The sequence below is a fragment of the Vipera ursinii genome, assembly GCF_947247035.1.
Source record: "Vipera ursinii genome assembly, chromosome: 5".
NCBI lineage: Eukaryota > Metazoa > Chordata > Lepidosauria > Squamata > Viperidae > Vipera > Vipera ursinii.
Window position 1 is genome coordinate 34,604,577 of NC_139518.1, and position 27,191 is coordinate 34,631,767.

Consider the following 27,191-nt stretch of genomic DNA (forward strand, 5'->3'; position numbering starts at 1 on the left):
CCTCTTACCTACTAATCAGCATGTCATGAAGTGCATTATCAAATGCTTTATTCAAGTCAAGAAAGACTATAGAGATATAATAAGCATAACAAGTAAACAAATCCCTGTTAAATAAAAAGGAAAGGAGTTCTGTTAGGTGAGGGTTTTTTTCTTGACAAATCATTGTTGACTTCTGCTAGTTGTTGCATTTCTATTTTATTTACTTTATGATATGCTGTAGCATTCTCCCATGTATTAGTGTCAAGCAGACTAGTCTGTAGTTCCCCAATCTTTCTGAAAATACAAATAACATTTCTTGCACTCCGGTTATCTGTATTTCTCAAATCTAATGTACAACAATAACCTATCGGCTAGTTACTTCAGTATCCTGGGATGCATCTATTTGACCCAGAGATTTCAACTCATTTCAAGGAAAGAGATACTCTCTGACCATGATTCAGTCAGTATCAATGGTCAGTCATGCCTCATTCATTCTGCTGCTTACAACCACCTTGTGAAGCACAACCTTCTTCTTCTCTCCAACCTTCTAACTCAAGGGTGTCAAACTCAATTTCATTGAGGGACACATCAGCATTGCGGTTGCCCTCAAGGGGCCAGGTGGGTATGGCCTGGGTGGGTGTGGCCTACTGGGTGGGCATGGCTAGAGTGCATATGGCCTACTGGGTGGGCGTGGCCAGCTCTACATCGTTCGTATCAAGGGTGCCTATGGGGGCCTGGGCAGGAGTGGGACAGATCTGAGGGTCTCTGGCAGAAGGAGGGTCTCTGGGCCAGGGCCAAGGCAGTGGGGGCCGTTCCCTCACTGTTTCCAGGATGGCTTCACAGGCCACATGAAACCACTTCGCAGGCCGGATCCGGCCCCCGGGCCTTGTGTTTGACATGTCTGTTCTAACTGGACAGAATAGACCAAGAATTGGTGTTTAGTACCTCACTTCTATTACTTGTTCACATGATCAGTGGGTAACTGGTATACAAATACTTTCCTTTTATTTTGAACATAGCTGAAGAAACCCTTTTCATTCTTAGACTACTATGCTAATATTAACTCATGCTGAGCTTTGGCTTAGCTGATACCATCCTAACGTTCTTTATATGGTGGTATCATAGTCCTCCATCCATTATCTACATAGAGCTTTTTGTTTGTTTTCTGATCCTCATCCAGCTTTTGTGTAGTCATAATAACTTCTGCTTCTTTCATTTTTCTCTTCATAGAAATTGTTTGCAATTCTGTTTTTAGTATCTCCTTCTCATTTTGTCTTCTTTTTCCTATCAGCTTCTCCTGCAATGAACTCCTATATATTATTGTACTGGGTTTATATTTATTGATTTTTTAAAATTAAAAAAATAAAAAAGAACAAAACAGAAAAATAATACTGATAGTGATACATACATTGTCAAAGAGAGGGGGAAAAACCACATAAAAAGTGCTATAACAAAAAAGTGAAATTCCTATTACTTCTGCTTTCTTAAGAAATTCTTTCCTATTGGTTAGCATTACACCATGAATAGTTGATCCTCTTGTGGCTTTGATCGTCATGGCTTTGCTCACACTCTGAGGGAGAAAATTGTCAATCTTGAGGTGAGTCTTGATTCCTGGTTTCCATGATTCCAATCCATGCAGTTTTCTTCACAACATTTTCAGAAATGGTTTGCCATTGCCTTCTTCCTAAGTTCAAAAGGAAGTGATTGGCACAAAATCATGACTGATGACATCATTCATTCTTCATCTATCATATTTATATAGCTATCATATTTATATAGCTTCCCATGTCAGAAAACATTATTATGTGCAGCGTACAATAAAAGGCTTTTTAAAAATTAGGCTTCATATCTTTAACTACAAACTCAAACTTGCTATTGTTAGAGTAATTAAAGTACTGTGTCATTACTATATGTTTCTTTGAAAAATATGCATTTGTTTCTGGAAAGCATCATTTATATCTTTTTGTAGGCAGGTAGATAATTACAGAGATGCAAATACTGTTTTTATTTTTCCCTCCACTCATTCTAACCCAAATAAGCTCTTCAGCATTATCAATTTTATTTACTAGATATTGTTGAGTAGGAGTGGATACTTGAGGCATACAGCTGTCATTTTTTGAAATATTTTGAAAATTCTTATCATGTATTTGTTACTAATGTAGTTTAGCTAAGGCAAACATTTCTGCTATATTAACTTTATATACTGTATATGAATGAAAACCTAGACTATTAAAAGGTAACTTAATCATTCATAGTGATGATACATATAATATCCCAATGTTTCAAACTGCTCTGAACAAATGGGAAGGAGAGAATAGTTTGTGGATGATAGCTCTAGCTCTTTTTTCTTTGTGAATGGTTTTCCCAGAAGAGACAAAGAAGTAACATTATGCGGGAGTTTCCAGTGTCTGCTCTTTGCCATTTTTTCTTCTCATGAAAAGAACTATTAAAATGAATTTACTGGACTACTGGGTGTAGCTACATATTCAGATCCTTCTTCTACCTCTATCACTGTTTGTGGCAGAGACCACTCTACCTTTGAGATAACTATCCTTTATATCAGGTAGATACTGATGGTCAGAGATCAGTGATAAGGTGTAAGAATATATTCAGTACAGCATGTCATGTCTTCTAGTTTAATATATTATTTTCAAGATGTGTCCTATCCCTAGAGGAGAAGCAAAATTTAGTGCCAGCTGAATCCAATCATTTTCTCTATATTGCAGTTTATATCATCCTTTGCTAAAATATCTTAGAGCAACCCTGATTATCCACTTCTGGCTTATTGAATTTTGATTGTTTTAAAAACACATGAAAACATCCTTATCCTCCTATAATTTGAATCATGTAGGCAAAGAGTGGGGACTACTCCCTGTGATATTTTAATATTGGACAACTGTACTTCCCAAATCAGGTGTGTAACAGTATGCAATAGGAGCTTCCTGTTCATGCATACAAGTTCAAAATTCATGAAGATTTTGCACAACAGTGTTTGCATCCATTTGCTAAATATAGAAGGCGGAAGGGCCAGATGTCAAGGACAAAATAGACAGCACTGAGAGAGCAAGCACATCACTGTCTCTTCTCATCACATAAGACTAGAATGTCAATATGTTGATGCAATACATCTGGCTACAATCATAGTAATGAATATGAGTCTTCTGATTAAATAGAACAAGTCTTCTCTTCCATATGACGTTTGCAGAATAACTTCCAAAACACATTTCTAACATGATATAGTTCAATATATTATTTCCCAATTATTTCCTATAAATATTTCCAAAATATTTCCCAGTTATCCTACCCAGAAAGAAAATAATGTGTTTCAGGATATTTCACCTCCACTTAATGAAGCACAATCTGTCTTTTAGAAGTAGGGATATTACCAGATGCATCTTCATCTTTCTTCAGGAGAGTGATCTCTGGAGTCAATATCTTTTATTGTACAATAAACCATATTGTTGGAAGGGTTTACAAGCCTCTAAAAGCTTGAACCATTTCTCTTTTTAACAAGAGCTATGATTCTATGATTGTTTCATTGTTGTACACCAACATATCATTTTAATTAATCTACAAGAGCATAAAATAAACAATTTCATGAAATTTAAATACTTGTTTATCATAGTTCCCAAGCTCCCTGAGGCTGAAATGGAAGATGGTTCTGAAACTACTGAAATACTGTGATTTTCAAACTGAAATAGCAACAGTTTTAAATATAACTAGAGCAAATGTTGCATGAATCAGTTAAAGACTGAACCTGCAGTCTCATCATTTTTCATCTGATGAGCCATTTGTTCCTGTTCATAAGTTATACATCAGATGCAATTATCACTTAATCAATCTTGAGGTACATAAACTGCATAATGAAAAACAGGTTCAATTAGAAAATTATATCACTTTATCAATATACCATTAAATACATTATTTTTAACAATGATCTGCACTCTTTCATGACTATAGTTGAAATGAGCAGGGCAAAATTTAGGTCAGGCCTATATTATTTATAGAAAAACATTTCTGATTTTCTTTTTATCAAAATATGAAACTTCAGGCCTTGAATAGATCATTAGTGATAAAACACCACATCACAGCAGTTAATATAAAATTAAAGAGGGGCTTCCAATTTAACGTTTATATACTGTAAATGCTCATTTCTTGCTTATTTTACAGTATGGGAGATATTAAACTAGTATCCATGCTAATCTTATTTATCAAGCACTTTATCCTCTTAATTGGATAAATTTGATGTAGCAAAAAATGGCAAGTGGTCTGTTCAGAAGAAAGGGGGAATAGTAATTCTCTGTGAATTAAATTTAAAAATTATGCCAATTTTTTATTTTTGCAAAACATAATTTTAGTGCACACAATAATATAGAGAAGAAATTAGATGGTCTAGGGCAGGGGTGTCAAACTGCCAGCCCGCGGGCCGGAGTGTCATGGAGAAACTGCGCCCATCCCATTTTTGGCAATGGGAAAAAGTTCTGATATGTTGCATGACGTCACGTGATGTCGCGAGTTTGACATGCCTGGTCTAGGGAATTACCTTTTCAACTAATAAATTTGTGGTCTTAAATTATTTTTTAAAATAGTTGTATTAACTTCAGAAAACTTTATTTAAACAAGTCACATATGGTTTTAAAATGTAATCATTTATTGTATTTTAGAATCTATTGTTAAAATTCAGGAGGCTTTATATTGAATCACTCTTTAAAAAATTTAGCCAAACCCAGCTCATTTATAAAATTATATCCTGACCAGTAAATCTAAGGAAATTATTAAGCATAAAGTTTGACCGGAAATGATAAGACACGATATAAAGTTAGGTTTCTTATTAGAAAGAGATTGACAAAAAGTATCTCTCCTACCTCATACACTATTTTACATATAATTTCAGTTGGATGCTATGCTTAAAAATGTCACTGTATGGTTGTGGAAGGAAGAACTCTAACTCTTCTTAATATAATCTTATTTTTCTATAGCAGGCACCTATAGCAGGCATATAGTGGATAGTACCAAACCACTTTGTCCATGGTATTTATTTACTTACTTACCATACAGTATATCTGTACCACTCTAGAGTATGCCTTCTGTGAAAGACATTGACTGTATATTTCTAGAAGGAAAAGAACTGATAGGTTGACAAAAAATCAAATGACCCTGTTTATGCTTTACTGAATATATTTATATAGCTACTATTAAAATAAGTGTTTAATGATAGCTATATGAAAGTTTTACACTGAGTACCTTAATAAAGCTTTAAATCATAATTGAATTTAGCAGATAAAGAGGAGGTTGATTTGAGAAATATTTATATAGCAAACATGAGTTTCTATCTCAAAGGTATATTTTAAAACACTTACTGAATGTAGAACACAGAGGTCATTTTTATGTTGTTTTTTTCTGACCATTGGCCATTCTACTACTACCTGTTGGTTTTGAATGAAAATCTTACCTTTAAACTTTTTGGAAATGCTGTTTGGGAACTGGGTATGCAAGACCAGCTCAACCAAGGAGCTGGTTACAACCAGAATATGGGACAGGCACCCAAAGCAAAATATTTTGGACTTCATCCAAGACTAATTGCACTATTCTGTTGTGGCTAGATAGACTGGAGATAAATTGGAGATTTCTGGCAGTGAGTACCTGATGAAGCTAGGAGGAAGTGACTCTGTGAGGCATACAATGATTTATTTTTTTGTGGAAGTGGATATTAAATGCATTTTTGGGATATAGTGTTCTTCTCATTCTAGGTTCAAAATCCAGAATTTTATTACTTTAATTGCCAGATCATCTTTCATAAATTCTACAAAACACCATCCAAAATTCTTTTGGTGGGAAACATGTTCCCTGGTTTCCAGAAATATACACTGCAGAGGTGAAGACATGTGATTCCAGCTCCTGATTATGGTAAAGATCAGACAGCTGACTGACATGTTTTCCACTTCTAATGGCAATAAATAACTCATGTTCTGCATTGTGAGGAGCAGATAAGAAACAGCTAACAGAGGGGAGATGAATGAGATGTGTGTTTAGGAGAGAATATTGTACGAACTGGAAACTTGAATGCATGCATGTGAATGTGTTGGCATATTTGAATGGTCCCTAACCAGCAACTGTGGAAGAACCTGTGGCATACAAAAAATCATGAGGACTTCAGTTGGCTGTTTTAGCTTGGGTTTTTTTCTTACAGATTTTTTCATTACCCAACTGGGTAATATCATGTGCTAGAAGGGAGTTGGGTTTGCTCATTGTTTATATGCAGGCGGATTGCCCTGCCAGTGTTGGTGAAAGTGTTCTTGGTAATTCCTTGATTGGGATATTGTTTACTACATGATTGTTGGTCTGGTATTAATACTGGTCTTTATCTCTGTTTATCTGGTGTTGATTGCTGACCAGGAAGTGTTGTGTCTGTAGATTGATTAAATGGGCCTTTCTGGAAGCGGGAAGCTCTGAGTGTAATTATTGGTTGATGCAATTTAGGCGGGAGTTTCCGGGCTGGGGATTGGCCACTGTTTGAATGTAGCTGACTATATAAGGGGGAGTTAAACGGTTAATTGCCAGTTGACTTATGCTTGTGTTAATAAACGTTCTTGCATTAAACCTCACGGTGTGATCGTCTATTCGAACCTAACAATTGGCGACGAAGGTGGGATAGACGACAAATCGGTGAAGGAACGGCAGAATCAGCTGTGCGTGAGGCGGGAAAATTTGAACGCAGTCAACCGAAGTACAACGCTGCCGAAAAAATTTCACAATGGCACAAGTCGGCTCATTGAAAGAGTTTGACCCGCGATTTCCAGAAGACTGGGAAGAATATGTAGGCCAGGTTGAAGGGTTCCTGTTAGTAAACGGCATTACGGACGACAGGAAGAAAGCCGCGGCTCTTCTGACCATTAGCGGGACGCCTGTGTATCGGGTTGCCGTCGGCCTGTGTCAACCGCTGCCGGTCTCTAGCATCTCGTATGCAGACTTGTTGGCAAAATTGAAGGTACACTTCACGCCAAAAAGGTCTGAATTATTTTGGAGACGGATTTTTGAAAAAAGGAATCAAAGACCTGGCGAATCGATTACACAGTTCATGGCAGCGGTTAGAGAGGCGGCTTTGAGGTGCAAATATGACAACCTAGAGATCCGGATCTGAGATCGAGTGGTGCTCGGCTTGCGGGACGAGAATCTACAAAATCGAATCATCGCTAAGCCCACGGGAGACCTGCAGGAGGTCCTCGATGAGCTATTAACTTATGAATCAACGGGAACGCGAGACCCCCCCAAAATAGCATGGGCTCTGCAGCCGAAATCAACCTAGAAAGCCATGTGGACAGCGGGGAGGTGGACCAGCAATGGGAGGCCGACATAGCTGAAATCTCCAGATGATTTGGTAAGATGGCAGCCAGACCACCGCGGACCGAAGCTCCTGACCAGGCCCGAAGGCAACAACCACAAGCAGCGCAGAAAGTGCCACGAGACAGCCTGCCCAGATCGAGAGACCAAGACACCAGATGTGGTAGCTGTGGGGGCAACCACCCCAGATCAACATGCAGATTCTGCACAGCGAAATGCAGATCGTGTGGAAAGACCGGCCACATCCAGGCCATTTGCCACAACCGGACGCGAGACAACCGAATCCACGAATTGGACGTCTGGGCCGAAGGTAAGGTAACCCCCCGGGAGTTTGGCATAGAGACCCTTAGACCTAGGGCACAACAATCCAACCGCGGGGAGGGGGCGAGAGTCAACCACATAGGACACAAAAAAATAAATCACATACTGAGGCCTAAATTAAAAATTGTAGTCCAATTGCAAGGAATACCCTGCAAAATGGAGGTAGACTCAGGGGCCTCAGTATCAATAATTTCATACGAAACCCTGAAGTACATTGAACGGGAAAGCGGTCACAAAATTCCGCTTAAACCGACAGGAATCCAGCTAGCCGATTTCCAAAAATCCCCCATAAGCATTAAGGGAAAAATCTCCATTAGAGTTAGTTATAAGGGGTTCAATGGATCATTGGACCTGTTAGTGACTGATGGCCAAAGGACTAGTTTAGTAGGCCTTAATTGGTTCCCTGCCTTAGGAATTTGGGTAGGGGGAATAAACACAATTCAAAGTAAGACCCTCAAATCTGTTTGCGATGAATTCGCAGACGTATTTGATGGATCTTTAGGCAAATATAAAGGCCCCCCCATTAATTTTAATTTGGACCCCGCTGTAAAACTGATTAGATTGAAGGCCCGGAGGGTGCCTTTTGCCCTTAAACAAAAAATCGAGGCTGAGCTCGATAAGCTTGTAGGCCAAGGCGTACTTGAACCGGTCGAGGGAGGCCTGTGGGAGACACCAATCGTCACACCCCTTAAACCTAATGGGGATGTGAGGATTTGTGCCGATTATAAGGCCACTCTAAATTTAGGAATGAAAAAACACGCTTACCCGGTCCCAACGGTGAAGCAGGTCCTCGCGACGATCCAGGACGGCGCCATCTTTGCCAAGCTCGACTTGGCGCAGGCGGATTTACAGCTTACCGTGTCTAAGGAAGCCGCCGAGGCCCAAACGATTGTAACCCACAAGGGGGCGTTTCGAGTTCACAGGCTTCAATTTGGAATTGCAGCAGCTCCAGGCATCTTTCAAGAGGTGATGGAGAGGACCTTAAAGGGCATACCTGGTGTATGCCCTTACTTTGATGATGTCCTGATTGCTGGAAAAACTGAAGAAATCTTAGCTGACCGACTGGAACAGGTACTGGGAAAATTTAGAGCTGCAGGACTTAAATTAAAAAGGGAAAAATGTTTTATAGGAGTTAAATCAACAGAATTTTTAGGGTTTAGAATTGATGAGAAGGGCATTCACCCAACAACTGAAAAAATTAAAGCAATTAAATTGGCACCTGAACCCAAGAATAAGGCTGAATTACAAGCCTTTTTAGGATTAGTCAATTTTTATCATACATTTTTGCCACATAAGGCTGCCATAGCTGAACCATTACATAGACTCTTAGAAAAGAAAACCCCTTGGCAATGGCAGGAAAAAACATAGAATCAGTTTTCAAACATTGAAGGACATTTTGTCTAGCCATTCCACTGTTACACACTTTATTGAAAATAAGCCAATTTATTTAGCGTGTGATGCTTCACCCTATGGTGTGGGTGCTGTCATTAGCCACATGGATGACAAGGGTCAGCAAAAGCCAATTGCTTATTATTCGAGAACACTTACAAAAGCTGAAAGAAATTATGCCCAAATTGACAGGGAAGCTTTAGCAATAGTGGCAGGTGTAAAAAAGTTCCATGATTACCTTTATGGTAGGAACTTTACCATTTACACTGACCACAAACCCTTATTGGGATTGTTCACCACGGATAAGCAGACTCCTCAGATCATGTCCCCTAGGATGCTCAGGTGGTCCATATTCCTCTCAGCATACTCATTCTCCCTAAAACATAGACCTGGCAAGGAAATGGGTCATGCAGATGCCTTAAGCAGGTTGCCACTGACTGACACTGAGAGGGATCCTGCTCCAGTGGGCCAGATTCTGTCACTACATGAAATACCTGAGTGCCCATTGACTGCAAAAGACATTGCCATAGCCACTAAGAAAGATCTAACACTTAACAGAATTTCAGCATGGGTTCAGGGGGGATGGCCCAATAAGAATCCAGACCCCAAATTCACACCTTATTTTAGGAGGAAAGATGAATTATCATCTCATCTGGGATGTTTGTTGTGGGGCAGCCAAGTGGTGATTCCTGAGATTCATAGGAAGTCAGTATTAGCTGAGTTACATGATGGCCACCCAGGAATAGTACGCATGAAGGCTCTGGCTAGAAGCCATTTGTGGTGGCCTGGGCTAGATACTGCAATTGAAGAGTGCGTAGCTGGATGTTACTTATGTCAAAGATCTAGGCCGGAACAGGCTCACATAACAACTCACAAGTGGGAGGCGGCTAGGAATCCATGGTCACGTATCCATATTGATTTCGCTGGCCCATTTCAAGGCCTAACATTCCTAGTTGTGGTAGACAGTTTCTCCCGGTGGTTGGAGGTTGTGCCTGTACAAACAATGTCATCAGCTAAAACAATTCAGGTTTTAAGGGGCCTCTTTGCCACCCATGGGTTACCTGACGTGATTGTCTCTGACAATGGGCCCCAATTCACCTCTGCTGAATTTCAGGATTTCCTCAAGGCCAATTGGATTAGGCACACGACTTCGGCACCCTTCCACCCGTCCACCAATGGCTTGGCTGAATGCAACGTCCGAACAACAAAAGACGCTCTGAAACGCATCATCCGCGGCAACTGGCAACAGAGATTGGCACAATTCCTTCTGGCACAGCACACTACTCCCTGCACAGCCACAGGGAAGAGCCCAGCTGAGATGAGGTGGGGAAGAAGATTAACAACAAAGCTGGATAGACTTCACCCTGACAGACTGCCCACAGAAGCTGAGGCGGCTATACCAACCCGATCTCTCAACATCGGTGACTTAGTGTGGGCCAGGAACTATGGTCCGGGAGACAAATGGGTACCGGGAGTGGTCATTGATGTCACGGGGCCATTGTCTTATTCTATTGAGGGGGAAGGCAATAGAGTAATGAAGAGACATATAGACCAATTAAGGAAAAGGGCCCCAGAAATTGATATTGTAAAAAATGATGTGGGCAAATACACACAGGCTCAAGATGTCATACTCAATCCTGACCGCCTGAGCTCAACAGTTACCAGGGACGGTGTGGGTGGAGTTGAAACACAAACCAGGATACCTAACGTAGTGCCTCAGCTTGGCAATGATGACTGGGAGTTGATTCCAATGGGTAGCTCAAGTGCATCTCATAGAGGTCAACAACAACAGAACACTAACATCGGGTCATCAGAGCCCTCGGCCCAAACATCTGGGACAGGTGCCAAAGGCCAGACAGCTAATGAGTCGGTTGCCACCAAGAGTAATAGATACCCCACCAGGGTTCACAAGCCACCATCATATTTGAGAGACTATGTTAATAAATAACATTAGTGGGGGGGAAGGGGTGTTGTGTCTGTAGATTGATTAAATGGGCCTTTCTGGAAGCAGGAAGCTCTGAGTGCAATTATTGGTTGATGCAATTTAGGCGGGAGTTTCTGGGCTGGGATTGGCCACTGTTTGAATGTAGCTGACTATATAAGGGGGAGTTAAACGGTTAATTGCCAGTTGACTTATGCTTGTGTTAATAAACGTTCTTGCATTAAACCTCACGGTGTGATCGTCTATTCGAACCTAACAGGAAGTATTTAGGTTTTTTTTAGCTTTTCAATTGTTTCTTTTGAATGGAATGTAGATGTTGCTTATGTCTTTATGTTGTAGATGACTTCTATTTTTATTCTGGAGCTACTCATCCTTTTGGTTCACTTAAACTGTTCAGGAGGCCTTTAATTGGTCTGTTTGGTATGGTGGTGCAATGTGGTTGTAATAGTTTGTTGGTTGTTATTGAGTTGTGACAGTGTTTTATTTTTCATAGCTTGCATTGATTTTGCTGTAGTGGGCTGAGTGGCACTGCAGTTGTTAAGACATCAAGTGACTGAATCAGACATTGCCTCATTTTGAAAATCACCTGCATCGTATGATTTACTTGTGATATGGTACCCATAAAAGAAAAGTTCTAGGTGGGGGATGAAGCCATTAACATTAAATTTCTTGTTCTTCAGTATGATCCACTGCATTTTCAAAGTTACAATAAAAATGAGCTTTTTTTTGAGATTTGCAGAACATTCTTTCTTTTTTGTATTTATTCCGTGATATGACTGGATCATTCTCTATGTTTTTGCACTGAATTATTAATATATTTTTAAATTAAGACAAAGAGGCTTACTGTTTTCCATCAAGTAATTCTCTGTTCTTGTGACAGTACATTGCATCTCATATTTACAATGTTATTGTTCTTTTAAAAAATATAGCCTTTTCTTTTTCCCCCAGCTATCAGCCTAATGAAAAAAATTAAATAACCGGCAGCTTTATGACTGTCTACTTTCAAATCTTGCAGCAATGAAAAAAATGTTTCACACTTCATTCCTACTTAGAAAAGGAAATCTACAAATTTAATTAATCCAAATGGTGCCATGTGTATAATGTAACATTTTCCTGTGAAGCACTCCTGTGGAATCAGCTGGCAAATTAGTAAACTGTTACTCAGTGATGCCGAGTTCATTCATTTATGAAAACAGATTTGTGAAATGCATCAAAAGTAATTTTGTATGCCAGAGACATCCTTGACATAGATATTTCTACTGTAATATGTAAAACATTTGGATTACTGCAATGTGCTTTACATGAGGCAGCCCTTGAAGACAACCCAGACAGTGATCCAGAAAGCAGGAACACCACAGTCATTGCCTATGTAACACATCTGTTGTGCACAAGCTATATTTTTATCCAGTTTATGTGCAATTTAAGGTATTGGTCATCACCTTTAAAAGCCCTACATGGCACATGGTCAGGTTATCTGCAGGACCAGCTTTCCCTAAGGATATCCATTTATTCTACCAGGTCAGATAGGGAGAATTAGCTCTCTTAGTTCCTTTCCCTAAATATTGCTATCTTATCTTCTTGGTTTTATCACTTCACTATTGAGATTCCTGGTACAGGCAGTAAATGTTCAGAGAGAAAAGATAAACAATACCCTTGGTCCCTTCAGGAAATGTAAGGTTGTCACCTCTGCAAAATATAGATCTTTGCACAATATCAGAACAAAAAAAGGTTCTTTGGAATAGGATGTTGGTTGATTGCTTTTGATGTGTGTGTGTGTGTGTGTGTGTGTTGTGTTGTGTTGTGTTATGGAGTCAGTCTTCCAGTTTTGTTTCCCCCCCCATATATAGGTGACAAGTCTTTTGAATTCAAGCTAAATGGATATGGAAGGCAGTGTCCAGCAAGAAGAGTTTATTTTCCTATATAAAACCCAGTATTTTTAAAATTATTGATCCAAGAAATTGATATTTCCACAACAAATAAAGAATGCTTTACCAACTATTTTTTTTCAGGCACCTAAAGCCAAAACAGTTGTAGAAGGCAGTGCCTTGAGATAAGGCATGAAGGTCAGAGCTAGGTCAAATTCAAGCAGCCAAAATGACCTGACTGACCTCATCAATGCAAACATTGTGGATGTTTTTTATAGAAAGATGTGTGTCAAGAGAAGAAAGAACACATCATGTTAACAGCAGAACAATTTAAGCTGATTCCAGGTTACTTCTACTGTATGCTGGAGATGAGACCAAGTCACATCATCAGAGTATGTTCCTTAAAAATGGTTAGCAAACCATCTTCATTCTTCAGTTACAGTGTCACAAGTATTATCTGTTTTCTTAGTCCAAGAAAAAATTACACATTTTGGGTGGAATAGAATATTTGGTTTCAAATAAGCTTTCATTTATAATAATAATTTATAATTTTATTTATAATGATCTCATTATAATAAATATGCTGAACCAAACTTTTGACAGTTTAGATTTTGGATTGCTGGTTACTCATTTCATTTTTTAAGATGTATGTCTCATGGAAAAATTACAGGTTTGACAGAAATCTGTGAAAGTTTATAACCTTCCAGTCGTGTTTGGATAATTGTATTGCTTTATCTACCAGCATTTATTTGTATTTTATATTGCTATGTTAAAGTTTGTAATACCCAGATTGCAAATTTTAATCTTTTGGCATACATCTGATAAAACACATACATACTTTGATTTAAAATGGACTCTTAGCCAAAATTGTTTGTATGTATCTTTTCTAATTACTGAGATATTGTCAGTGTAGTTTTGGATATCTGAATACCAATTCCCTTGTACTGATTAAAGATTGCAAGAAAATTATTTCAATTTTGACCTTTTTAAATAATGATCATAGCTAGCATCTGACTTTGTGTTGAATACTGTTTTTGTTGCTGTTGTTATCTAGCAATAAGAAAAAGGAAACATAATTTTTGCATTCTGGTCCCTTATGGATTTTTCACTGAAAAATAAAAAATGAAATTATGATTTATGGATTTGATGATTATTTATTTTATTTATTTATTTTAATTCCATTTATATCCCGCCCTTCTCCGAAGACTCAGGGCCGCTTACAAGCTTAGCAGTAGCCTTCATTCTATGTATATGCCTGCTTATTAGGGCTTTCACACACACACACCCCAAGCGGCATTATTACAAAGTCAGCTTAATTGCCCCCAACAATCTGGGTCCTCATTTTACCTACCTCGGAAGGATGGAAGGCTGAGTCAACCTTGAGCCTGGTGGGATGCGAACCTGCACTAATTGCAGGCAGCTGGTGTTACTTAAGGAGGCATTAGCCCACTGCTCCACCAAGGTAGATTATGGAAAGAAGAAAATGATGTAACCTAACCAAGAGATAAGACAAAATATGAATGTATAAATAATTCCTGTTAAGAAGATCAGAAACCATTTCTTTTTTCTTTTCTGTTATTTTGTATTTCATTTTCACTTTATTACTTTTCTCTAATTTAAAATTTGTATTTCTTTTTTACTCAGATGTGTATACACATATGCACATACTGCACCTTAAGTAAGAAACTTAGGGGATTATTCACTTTGAATGTTCTTAAGTTCTGTTTATTAAAATGCCCTCCCCTGCTTAATGAAAAATATGTAAGTTCATAGAGATCTATATACGGTAATAATATTTGGATGGAACTGAAGCTACTATATTTTAATTTCATTGGTATAATACAGCTAAAAGTGTACAAATATTCTTTGAGCATCTGAGCATAGTAAAGTAATTGTTTATAAAACCCAGGCTTTTTAGTGATCTTGTTGCATATCAGAAGTCCTGGGATATAGCATCATTGTGTAATATTGGTATATTTGCAGTCTTTGAACCATTTTGATCACTAAAGATGGCTAATTGATAATAATAAGTAAGTTGGAAGGTACCTTGGAGGTCATCTAGTCCAACGCCCTGCTCAGGCAGGAAACCCTATACCATTTCAGGCAAATGGCTGTCCAGTCTCCTCTTAAAAACGTCCAGTGTTGGAGCATGCACTACTTCAGGAGGCAGGTTGTTCCACTGGTTAATTGTTCTGTCAGGAAGTTTCTCCTTAGTTGTAGGTTGCTTCTCTCCTTGACTAGTTTCCATCCATTGCTTCTTGTCCTGCTTTCAGGTGCTTTGGAGTATAGCTCGACTCCCTCTTCTTTTTGGCAGCCCCTGAGATATTGGAACACTGCTATCATGTCACCCCTCACCCTTTTCTTCATTAAACTACACATACCCAGTTCCAGCAACCGTTCCCTATATGTTTTAGCCTCCAGTCCCCCAATCATCTTTGTTGCCCTTCTCTGTACCCTTTCTAGAGTCTCAACATCTTTTTTACATCATGGTGACCAAAACTGGATGCAGTATTCCAGGTGTGGCCTTACCAAGGCATTGTAAAGTGGTATTAGTACTTCATGTGATCTTGATTCTATCCCTCTGTTAATGCAGCCTAGCACTGTGTTGGCTTTTTTGGCAGCTGCAGCACACTGCTGGCTCATATTGAAGTGATTGTCTACTAGGACTCCGAGATCCCTCTCACAGTTACTGCTATTGAGCAAGGTACCACCTATACTATACCTGTGCATTTGATTTTTATTGCCTAAATGTAGTACCTTACTTTCTTCACCATTGAATTTCATCTTGTTAGATAGCGCCCAGTGTTCGAGTCTGTCCAGATCTTCCTGTATTTTAAGCCTATCTTCTGGAGTATTGGCTATTCCTGCCAGCTTGGTGTCGTCTGCAAATTTGATGAGTTCCCCATCTATCCCCTCATCCAAATCGTTGATGAAGATGTTGAAGAGCACTGGGCCCAGAACATAGCCCTGGGGCACCCCACTACACACTTCCTTCCATGTAGATGCAGTTCCATTGAGGACCACAGGCTGAGTATTGCCTGTCAGCCAGCTATGAATCCATCTGGTGGTGATGCTATCTAACCCACATTTTTCTATCTTATCAAGTAGTAGGTTGTGATCTACTTTATCAAATGCCTTACTGAAGTCCAAGTAAATTATATCCACAGCATTCCTCTGGTCCACTAATTTTGTCACTTGGACAAAAAATGTAATAAGATTTGTCTGGCATGATCTGTTTTTGACAAACCCATGTTGACTTTTAGTGATGACTTTGTTTGCATCAAGGTGTTCACTGATTTGTTGTTTGATTATCTTTTCCAGAAACTTCCCAGGTATTGAGGTCAGGCTGATAGGTCTGTAGTTTCCTTTTTTGCCTTTTTTGAAGATGGGAAATACGTCAGCTCTCTTCCAGTCCTCTGGTAGTTCTCCAGTGCTCCAGGATCTTAGAAAAATATAGTTCAGTGGTTCTGAGATCACGTCTGCCAGTTCTTTGAGAACTTTGGGGTGTAATCCATCTGGTCCTGGTGATTTGAACTCATCTAGGCTGGACAGGTGCTCACTTACCATTTTCTTGCCTATCTTAACTTGCATTTCTATTCTGTTTTTTATGGCACTGGTTTTGGTAGGTTGGGCTGTTTTTTCCCTTTGTGCAAAGACAGATGCAAAATACGAGTTAAATAGTTCTGCTTTCTCCCTGTTGCTTGTCACCTTCTTGCCATTTCCCCCCACTAATGGACCTATCATTTCCTTAACCTTTTTCTTGTTTTTTATATGTTGAAAGAAGCTTTTTTTTGTTATTTTTGACTTTGGTCACAAGCCTTAGTTCATTTTGAGCCTTAGCTTCCCTCACTTCATCTTTGCAGGCATCGGCTATTTGCTGATATTGTGCCTTAGTTATGTGCCCCTCTTTCCACTTCTTATACTTGTCCTTTTTATCTTTCAATTTATCAGAGAGTTCTTTATGCAGCCATGCTGGTTTCTTTTGAGTGCTGTTGTTTTTCTTCTTTGTTGGTATTGTGCTAGACTGGGCCTTTATTATCTCACTTTTCAAAATTTCCCAAGCTTCTTAAGTTGTTTTCCCCTTTAGGATTCTCATCCATGGAATTCTTTCCAAGGTGTCTCTAAGTTTATTGAAATTAGCTCTTTTAAAGTCCAAGACTCTAGTTTGGCTGTGTTCTATTGCTTGTGCTTCCATAATGTTGAATTCCAATATTGCATGATCACTTCCCCCAAGGATCCTGTGGCTTTGACACTTTCTATCATTTCATCTCTGTTAGTGAGAATTAAATCCAATATGACTAATCCCTTAGTTCCCTTCTCTACTTTTTTGGGAGAGAAACTTGTCTGCTAGGTTTGTCAGGAATTTGTTTGATCTTCCACTTGGTGCTGAATTTGTCTCCCAGTTGATATCAGGGTAATTAAAAGTTCCCCATTACTATTGTGATGTGCTTCCTACATACCTTAGCTGACTAGCAAAAAGTTCATCTATTTCCTCTGCTTGTTTGGGTGGCCTATAGTATACACCTATGGCAATGTCATTTTTTTCACCTTTTATTTTGACCCAAATGCATTCAGGTTTACAGTTTTCATCATTGTTGTGCTCTATTTCTGTAGAGATAAAGTTATTTCTTATATATAGAACAACTCCACCTCCTCTTTCGTTTAGTCTGTTTCTTTTAAATAATTTAAATCCCTGTAGCTGTGTGTTCCATTTGTGGGTTTCGTCCCACCATGTTTCCGTAATGGCAACAATATCATATCTACCCTGCTTACTGTTCATACTCTGCACATTGGTGTATAGACATTTGAGTCCTTTATGACTGACCCTGTGTTTACTTGCTACATAACTTGTGTGGTGCCTGACTTCCCCTATTTTCTTAGATTGCCGGGGACAGTGATGTTCTGTATCAATTAACTTACTGTCCCCGTTGTTTAGTTTAAATGTTCCTCCAAAAAAGTTGTGAATTTATTGCCAAGTAACTCAGTCCCTTTCTTGGATGGATGCAGACCATCTCTTTTGTATATTTTTTCATTGGACCAGCTACAGACATTGTGACTAATATAACCAAAGCCTTCTCCTTTACACCACTCCTTTAGCCACATATTAAATTCTGCTATACGCAGGCCTTTTCCATTTTGCTCCTTATACACTGGTAAGACCTCTGAAAAAGTGAGCCTACAGCCTATTCTGCTGAGTTCCTGCCCCAAGCTCTGGAAATCATTCTGCACACAGAGTACATCCTTTTGGGACAGATTGTTAGTGCCAAGATGTACAATAGCATCCACATCAGAGTCATTGCTGGCATTGTTGACTATTTTGAAAATACATTTCTTGTCCCTACTGGCAGTAGCACCTGGAAGACACCTGACCTCTTTTGAAATCTCTGTATCCTTTCCTAAATTTACATCCCTTATAATTGAATCACCAACCAGAAGGTGACTTCTCTTTTTGGGTACCTTTCTTTTCTTTCATGACTGATGTGTATTACCTGATTTGCACTTCTCCCTGTCAAAAACAAGTTCATCTCAGACCATGGTCCCCTGCTTATTTGAGTTATCATCACAACTATCTTGACCTGTTTCCTTAATGTCCCTATTAAGGTCAACAAGTGCACTGTATCTGTTATGCAGGGACACAGTGAAAGCTTTGGGCTTATGGTTCACAGCTCTCACCCTGCCAGATCCTACAGTTGTCCACACTGCCCTTCTCCTGCAGGATCTTTGCGGGAGAGGGGGCTGATAGAGCGGAGGCTCAGTAGAGTAGAAGGGCTGAGCTGAACACCTAATTTCTGCCTGAAGAGCACAGATTACAGACCCTAGATAAATAATCTGTCCTTGTAGACCTGTGATTTGTGTACAGATGGGACATTTTCCCAGTTTGAAAAGAGTGCTGCGAAAGACAGCTGCAAAACAAGTGTTGCACTGAACTAAGCCAGACATGCTGAGATGAAAATGCACAGATGCACTTGCCCTGAATGTACCACCACTATTTTTGATTTTTAGTTATGTGAGCCACTACTATGCTCCTCACCCACCTTAACTCACAGTATTGTAGCTTTTCCCAGCAGCCTCTGGCAGTTTAAAAGCAAAGAGGGTCCAATCAGCAAGGGCTTAGCTACTCAATCAAGATATGAGGGTTTTCTTCTCTGGAAAAAAATCACATATAAATAAAAATCCACATTTAAATTGATGACTAATTGTTGCATATTATTTTATTTACAAGTTTGGGAACTGTGATGACTGTAAGAAATACTTGATCAATGGGTGTAAATAATAGTCTGGTTGATGCTTTTATGTTACATGGTTCTTCCAGTCTACTTTTTCATCTCACAATGTGTCTCAGTCCAGTTTAACATTTACACAATACCAATCTAATTTGCCTTGATTATTTGTAGAGCTATTGAAAACATCACTAGCATAGTTGTAAGTTTCTGAGTATATCGCTTGTAATAAATCAACAACCAAACTCGCAACAGGGCATACCTTAATATATGTGTCTTAAAAACATTATCCACCTTTTTATCATACAATAAATATGCATGCCAGCCATATTTATTTATTTATTTATTTATTTATTTATTTATTTATTTATTTATTTATTTATTTATTTATTTATTTTTGGGACTTATATGCCACCCTATCTCCCAAAGGACTCAGGGCGGCTAACAACAATAAAAATACAATAATACAAAAGTTAAAAAAGAGTTAAACTAGCAGCCCCAATAATAAGTTAAAAACATTTTAAAAATCCCTGTCAGTCCAGGTCAGCCTGATGGAAAAGGAATGTTTTAAGGCCGCGGCAAAAGGATCAGAGATCCGGGGCCATCCAGAGCTCAAGGGGAAGTTGGTTCCACAGGGCTGGCGCTCCCACAGAGAAGGCCCTCCCTCAATATTCAATAATCTTCCTTCTGTTAAATTAAACCAATTACTAATTGACAATAAAGCCACAGCCTCATAATATAATTTAAAATTGGGCATTTAAAGACCACCTCTTTCATGTATATCTTGCATTATCTTAAGTTTTACTCGGTCTTTTCCCTGCCCCCAAAAATTTATTAATACCTTTCTGCCATTCCTCCAAATTTGAATCTTTTTTAAGTATAGGTATCATTTGAAACAAAAATAAAAATTTTGGTAAAACGTTCATTTTCACTGCTGCAATTCTTCCCAATAAAGACAATTGTAATTTTCTTGGCTCTTTGAGCTCTTTGAGCTTTCTGGCCCAGGCTGAGAATTTTAACTGGGGTTTTATTTTCAGGGATAATTTAATCTTTTTAATTGTCTTTTAACTTTGTATTTTGTATTGGTGTGATTTTAAAATGCCCTGTAAACCACCCTGAGTCCTTCGGGAAAGGGCGGTATATAAATCTAATTAAATTAAATTAAATTAAATTAAATTAAATTAAATTAAATTCTCCAACTATCTAACTCTTTTTGTATTTGTAACCATAACAATTCATAATTATTTTTATATAATTTTGCATTTGAAGCTGAAAGATATACCCCCAAATATTTAATCTTTTTAACTATTTCAAATCCTGTTAATTTTTCTAGAACTACCTTTTGTTCTGTAGTCATATTTTTAGACAATATTTTAGTTTTTTGCCTGTTTACCTTAAATCCAGAACAGATATTTTGTCTGTTAAGTCATGGGCTCTTGGGTGCAGGAATGACGACACAAGGCTGAGTACAGGATAACTCATACTTTATTCTTGCTGGAACTGTACTGAAACTTGGGCTGCAACCAGCTACAATATATAGAGTAGCCCCTAGGTGGCAGCCAATGGGTTTGAACCCACTCTTGCCACCTGGGGCTAGCCAATTGCAGGACCAGAGACAGCCAGTCTGGGTTGCTGGAGAGCCGTTGGCTGCTCCAGCAACACACGTGGTGTATCACCACAAGCCCAGTACATAACACCCCTCCCTTCTTAGATAGAACTATGACAACCGTGATTAGTCTTGACAGACTTATTTGGGCCAGGAATTGACAGACTTGTCAAGACTTATTAATCAACTCACATACAACTGTAGTGATAATAATAAAAATAATAAAATCACTGTGGCTACAAAGAGATTAAACAATGTATAATGAACAGGCTTCCATTGCAGAAAAGAGCAGTTTCACAATGCACTAATTTCTGTAGTTAGTGGTAACAAGTTTTACAACAATATGCATCACTTTATTTTGCAATGTAATCTGTGAGGTACGCAGGAGGCTTGTGTGTCCTAGAGGAACGTCTTGGAGTTCCCGTCACTTTGTGGTCTACCAGCTTACCCAGTGTCCTGGGTAGACCCATGTCCCTTTGTGCTCCAGTGTCAAGGGGATTCAAAATGCTCTGGCTGGCCTCACCAGGTTGGCCCACCCCAGAGTCAGTCTGCAGGCACAGCGTTTGCTGAAATCCGGTTGGCTCACTTTGCCAGGGGGTCCATGTTGCACTCCTGTGCTACCTGGTTCTTCCTCAGAATCCATCTCCTCTGAGAAGGAAAAACCTTGGTGGTCCAAGTGAGGGCTGGCTTGGCCGCAAGTTTGAGGACCTTGGGAGGGACTTATGATGCAGTCCTCATTTAGTGGCCATTCTGGAAACCGTTTCCTGAGCTGATCGATGTGTCTTCTGACAATTCGCCCTCCCTCCAACCCCACTTCATAAGATAGGGGTCCGGATGCCTTGGTTATTTCACCAGGAACCCATAAATTCCCTTGACCATAATTCCTGGCCCAAACCCAATCGCCCATGTGCAGTCCCCTCAGAGGTTTTGGTTGAGAGGCTTCTGCTGCCACTGTCAGGATGCAACCTGTCCAGTTTAGTAATCAAATGCCTTCCCCAACGTAGTTCAGCAGGACTTTTACCTGTAGCAGTGCAGGGCATAGAATGCTGGCAGAGTAAAAAATCTGCAAATCTGTGATGCCAGTCACCTGTGATAATGCGCTTGAGTGCCTCCTTTGTTGTCCTCACCATGTGTTTGGTTTGTCCATTAGAAGATGGATGAAACGGTGCAGACATTGCATGTCTGATGAGATTAGCTCTAAGAAAAACCTGAAATTCAGCAGCAGTGAATTGGGTCCCATTATCAAAAACTAAGACATCAGGCAACCCATGTGTTGCAAAGAGTTTTCTCAGCACTTGGATGGTCCTAGCAGTAGTCATGTTAGGAACTGGAATTACTTCCAGCCATTTTGAGTGGCTATCCACTACTATCAGGAAAAGCTGCCCCTGAAAAGGCCCAGCGTAGTCTATGTGAATCCTAGATCAGGGAGTGTGCATTTCCTCCCACCTGTGAACTGGGGCCTGAAGCATTTCAGGCCTAGATTGCTGGCATGTATAACAACCATGGACTTGACCCTTGATGGCCTTATCAAGGCCAGGCCACCAAAGGTAGCTTCTAGCTAAGGCGTTCATTCTGACAATGCCTGGATGTCCTTCATGTAAGGAGTGTAAAACCCTGTCTCTTAGGGAAGTGGGAATTATGACTCTGTTCCCCCATAAAATGCACCCTTTATGTGCAGACAACTCATGCCTCCCAACAAAATAACTTTGAAATTCAGAGCCTGGGCTTTTTTCCAACCAGCCCGGGTATACCCATGACAACAGTCTACTCAGTATTTTATCTGTGGCAGTTTCAGCAGCAATATCCCCTGCATGGAGGGGAAACTCAGGTATGTCCTGAATGGACAGTATTCTAGCAGCAGGAGCTGGATCTGGATCCATTAGTGGCAGTGGTAGTCTACTGAGGCCATCAGAATGGCTCATTTCCTTTCCTGGTTTATGAATTAATTTGAAATTGTATGCAGACAAAAAATAGACCATCTCAACATTCTTGGAGATAGTATGTGGGGGGTTTGTTTGTCTGTTGTGAACAGTCTCAACAGAGGTTTGTGGTCAGTGTAGCCAGTAAAATCCCTGCCATATAAATAATCATGAAATTTTTTAACTCCAGCAACTATGGCCAGGGCCTCTTTGTCAATCTGTGCATAGTTTCACTCAGCAGAGGACAAGGTCCTTGAGTAAAATGCAATAGGGACCTGTTTCCCATTTTTCTCTATGTGGCTTAAGACTGCCCCCACCCCATAGGGAGATGCATCACATGCAAGACATACAGGTTTAGACTCTATGTAATGAGTTACAGTGGACTTTTCTGATAGAAGTCCTTTCAAATCCTGGAAACATTTTTTGTGTAAGTTAGTCCATTTCCCAGGGGCTTTTTTGTAAAGCAGCCTGTGGAGGGGCTCTGCTATTGCTGCCTTATGAGGTAGGAATGTGTGATAAAAGTTTAGGAGACCCAAAAATGCTTGCAGCTGAGGGGCAGAGCCAAGATGGTGGAGAGGCAGCAAAGGCTGTAAAGAGCTCCTCCAAAAGTAAAAGTTTTATTTTCCTTTATTTTTGTTTTAACTTTTTAACCTCTTTTACTATTGTATTTCAACCTACCCCTTTTTAACTTTTTAAACCCATTTTTAACCCATTTTAACCTTTTAAACCATAGTTTTAAACTTATTTTTAAACCTGTTTTAACAAACTTGAATGGGGAAAAGAAGGAAGAGACAGCACTCTGCAGCAGAAAGTATATCTAAGCCTTTGAAGCAGCAGAAAATGGAGGATTATATTGCAAACAGACAGTCTGCTCCAGTAAGTAACTCATTCGCAGGCACCTTATCAGATAAATTTAATTTATGTGACTCATTGGAATGGGACTTACAAACTGAACTGGAGAGCAGACAGTGTGTGGAGTTGTCCTCCTCCCTCTTGGAGAATGGCTCCCCTCCTTGGAACCCAGCAACAGCCTTTTTTGCACAGGAGGGAGATGTAACAAATTTGAAGGGGGAAAATGTGACAGACTTCCTCTCCACACAATGTTTGCTTACAGCTCAAACTGTAAATGCAATATATGATCTTTTGTCAATTGTCATAAATAAGGTCGACTGCCTGAAAGAATCTTTTGCAAAGTTTGTTAGGAGCCACCCAAATACTGTAGAAGGACTTGGGAGGATAACCATGGACAGACATGGGATGGCTAACTCAGAAAATGAAACTAGAGAAGGACCTTGTTTTCCTCACAAAAATTTGAACACCCACAGAGAAAACACTCAATCAGGCAAAGGTCTAAGAGATGAGCAATATAACTACAGTCTGCAAACTAACCAGGTTACTTTGCAAATTTATGACAAGAGAGTAAATAGAGGGCGTTGGAGCAATAGAGAAACTATTAGGCTGTCCCTGAGCCAGCTGCTCCGCTGTGAATTCACTCTGATAGATCTACTACATGCAGAGTGGCTGCCAGCAAGAAAACAATGTATGAGAATTCTATCATTCAAGTAGCCCACAATTCCCTCCATGCTCTTCAGAATGAAGCCCTTTCTGAGCATCTTCTCAATATTTCCAATAAGGGTCTTTTGCTCAGAAAACATGTGCCCACTCCTGAAACAGCGTCACCAAGAGGGAACTGTCGCTTTAAATCTAGGCTGCAACAGCCCTCACACTACTAAGCCTGAGGCTGCTGCAACTGAACTGACCCTAAGAAAGCAAAGAAGCAATATACGAACTGTGTTACCCACAGCTGCAGGAACTGCTGAGGATGTGCCAGAGGAAATGCTGATTGACCTATTCAGTGCATTGTCAGAACCTGAGCAAGTTAACATCATTCAAAGATTGGATGACCTAAAAGAGGCACTGACAACAACTCAATCTACAGCAAAGCCTCTATTTAATTTGGCTCCACTAACCACGCAACCTTGTGACAAGATATTTAATCAACAATCTGCCTTTACCTCAAGAGTAAGAAAAGGTGTTGTCACATAGGCTGAGAGAGGGGTAACTGCGCTGACTGACCCAGCCTCTGAGAAACAACTGAAAGACAAGGGCTTCATCACACAGTGCCCCCTAAGCTGACAAACACTAAGGATATAATCCATCTTCCATCCTCATTTGATTTAGAAGATCCCACAACATCTTTCCACAAGATGAACCCTCAGCTATGTCCCTCCAAAAATGGACATAAATCTACATTTATAGACTTAAGCCAGAGTACCTGCCCATTGGAAAAAAAATCATTCTTGTAGCAAGAGCAGTGGCAACTGAGATATAGAGGAGCAACAACAAGTTCTGCAACCCATGAGGAGAAATATCGAACCTCACAACAACTGTGTTTATATGGGAAGCATAGATGATATCGACCCGGCTCCAATGTCAAGTTGACATCTGGCAATTTTTACCATCTAGCCAATCAACCAAGCCAGACCACCTTGCCTCTGAGAACCCCATACAGTTGATGACCTGGAACATAGCTGGCTGGAAAGGGATGGTTGATAGTGGACTAATGAGCTTTCTCTCTAGATTTGACGTAATAGCCTTTCAAGAAACCTGGCTAACTGAAATGGACGAACCAGTACAATTGCCAGGCTTTCAGGGATGGGCCTCCCCAGCCCTAAAAACAAAGAACAAAGGGAGACCCTCTGGAGGGCTATGCATTCTTATAAAGCAAGAGTTGCAATGGCAGGGAAAGAAATTATATAACGAAGATAAGTATTCATACTTTCTAGCTGTCAAATTTGTATATGACCAGTTTGAGTTAATACTGGTAAATGTGTACATTCCTCCAAGCACATCCCAGCACTATAATTCTGAATATTGGATGGGCTTGGAAGTTATCTTAGAAGATATATCTATACTGTACCCTCAGTCCATAGTGGTATTATTAGGAGATCTGAACGCTAGACTGGGTCCCTCTCTGTATGAGCTTGCCCAGAAGAAGGGAATCCCAGCGGAGTTCCTTGATAACCATCCTCAGTGGCTCTTGAGCGACTGTAAAAGTAATGCTGCTGGCCTGCTCCTAGTCTCCTTAATTTTTAAGGGTAATCTCCAGATTTTGGGAGGTAAGGACAAGAATTATACATACCCTTATAGACTCAGCCAATTCAAGTAGTGTACTGGATCTCTTTTGTGTGTCTAGAGATAAGGCTGACCTCTTCTCAGAGGTCACAGTACACCTTAGTGATAATAGCAACCATCAGCCAGTAAGTGTGACATTGCGAGGCTGCTCAGATTTAAGACCATATAACATGGCTGACAGATGGCTCACCAAAAAGGTAGAGGTGACCCAAAATAAAAGGTTAATTTGGGCCAAAGTTGATACTAAGGCAATATTAGAATGCCTTAAAACAGAGAATGCTACTAAGTGGGCTAGAACAATACAGTCATCTACTACTGACTGGATGTCAGCCTTCAATGCATTCTCCAATCTTTGTAACATAATGAAGAAACACCTAACAGCTAAACCTACTACAAAAAGAGCCCAAGTGGGTAGACCTCACTGGTTTGATCCTGATTGCCAGCGACAGAAAAAGAAATTGAAGGCAGCCATGAGGCTTGCCCAAAGGAATCCTACTGCCCATATACAAGCTAAGATGCTGCACACAAGAAAGGAATATAAAAAAACTATAACATTAAAGAAAAAACGTTTTGCCATTTCAATCTGGTCAGAACTTGAGTTGGCTGCCAGAAGTCATAATTCAGTATTATTTTGGCACTCTGTAGCAGGTATCCTGAAGGAACGGAGATTTGCATTTGACATACCAATCTCTGCTGCGGACTGGGAGAATTATTATCAGTGCTTGTTTGCCCCCACCGAACCGGTAAAGAAATTATTTTTAAACAGTGATTTGGTAAATCCTAGAACTCTCCCCCCTTGGCCACCAGTCTCAGAAAAGGAGATAGTCCATCATTAAAAGCTTAAAGAGCAATAAAGCCCCAGGCGAGGATTTTTTACCAGCAGAATTATTTAAGAAATTTCTCAACTGGTGGGGCCCTGTATTAGCAGGTCTTTTTACACACATAAATAACACCTGCCATATACCAGATGGGTGGAAGATGGCAATAGTTGTCCCCATATATAAAAAAGGGAATATAAAGGATCCTGGTAATTATAGGCCCATCAGCCTGATTGACATTGTAGAATAAATATATGCTAGGTACCTTTTGAACAGAATTGAAATCTGGGTAGAGGAAAACAACATGCTCACAGAAGAACAAGCAGGTTTTAGACAAAACAGATCTACTATTGATAACTGCTTTGTCTTGAACCATCTAATTGCCAAATATGCCTATAAGAGGAGACCCCTGTTTGCTGCTTTCATAGACCTTAACAGCAGCATTTGATATGGTAAATAGAGATGTACTATGGAGTAAATTGACATCTCTTAAAATAGAACCCAGACTCCTGGCTTTGATTAAAGCCCTTTACACAAGTACCTGTTTGAGGGTGCGGTATGGGGTTAATGGGGCCCTGATAAGGCAAGGGTGTATCCTGGCCCCATTATTATTTAATTTATACATCAATGACTTGCCAGGGTTAATGAAGGATAC

General features: G+C 39.7%; 1 protein-coding gene across 1 annotated transcript in view; it reads right to left on the minus strand.

Annotated features, from left to right (window-relative positions):
• Positions 1-1,587: 1,587 nt before the first annotated feature.
• TRIM42 (tripartite motif containing 42) overlaps positions 1,588-27,191 on the minus strand; it is a gene marked incomplete at its 5' end in the record, with an annotated part of 60,065 nt that continues 34,461 nt past the window's right edge. Inside the window, one exon of the mRNA XM_083364991.1 lies at positions 1,588-1,663. The remainder of the gene's footprint in view (positions 1,664-27,191) is intronic.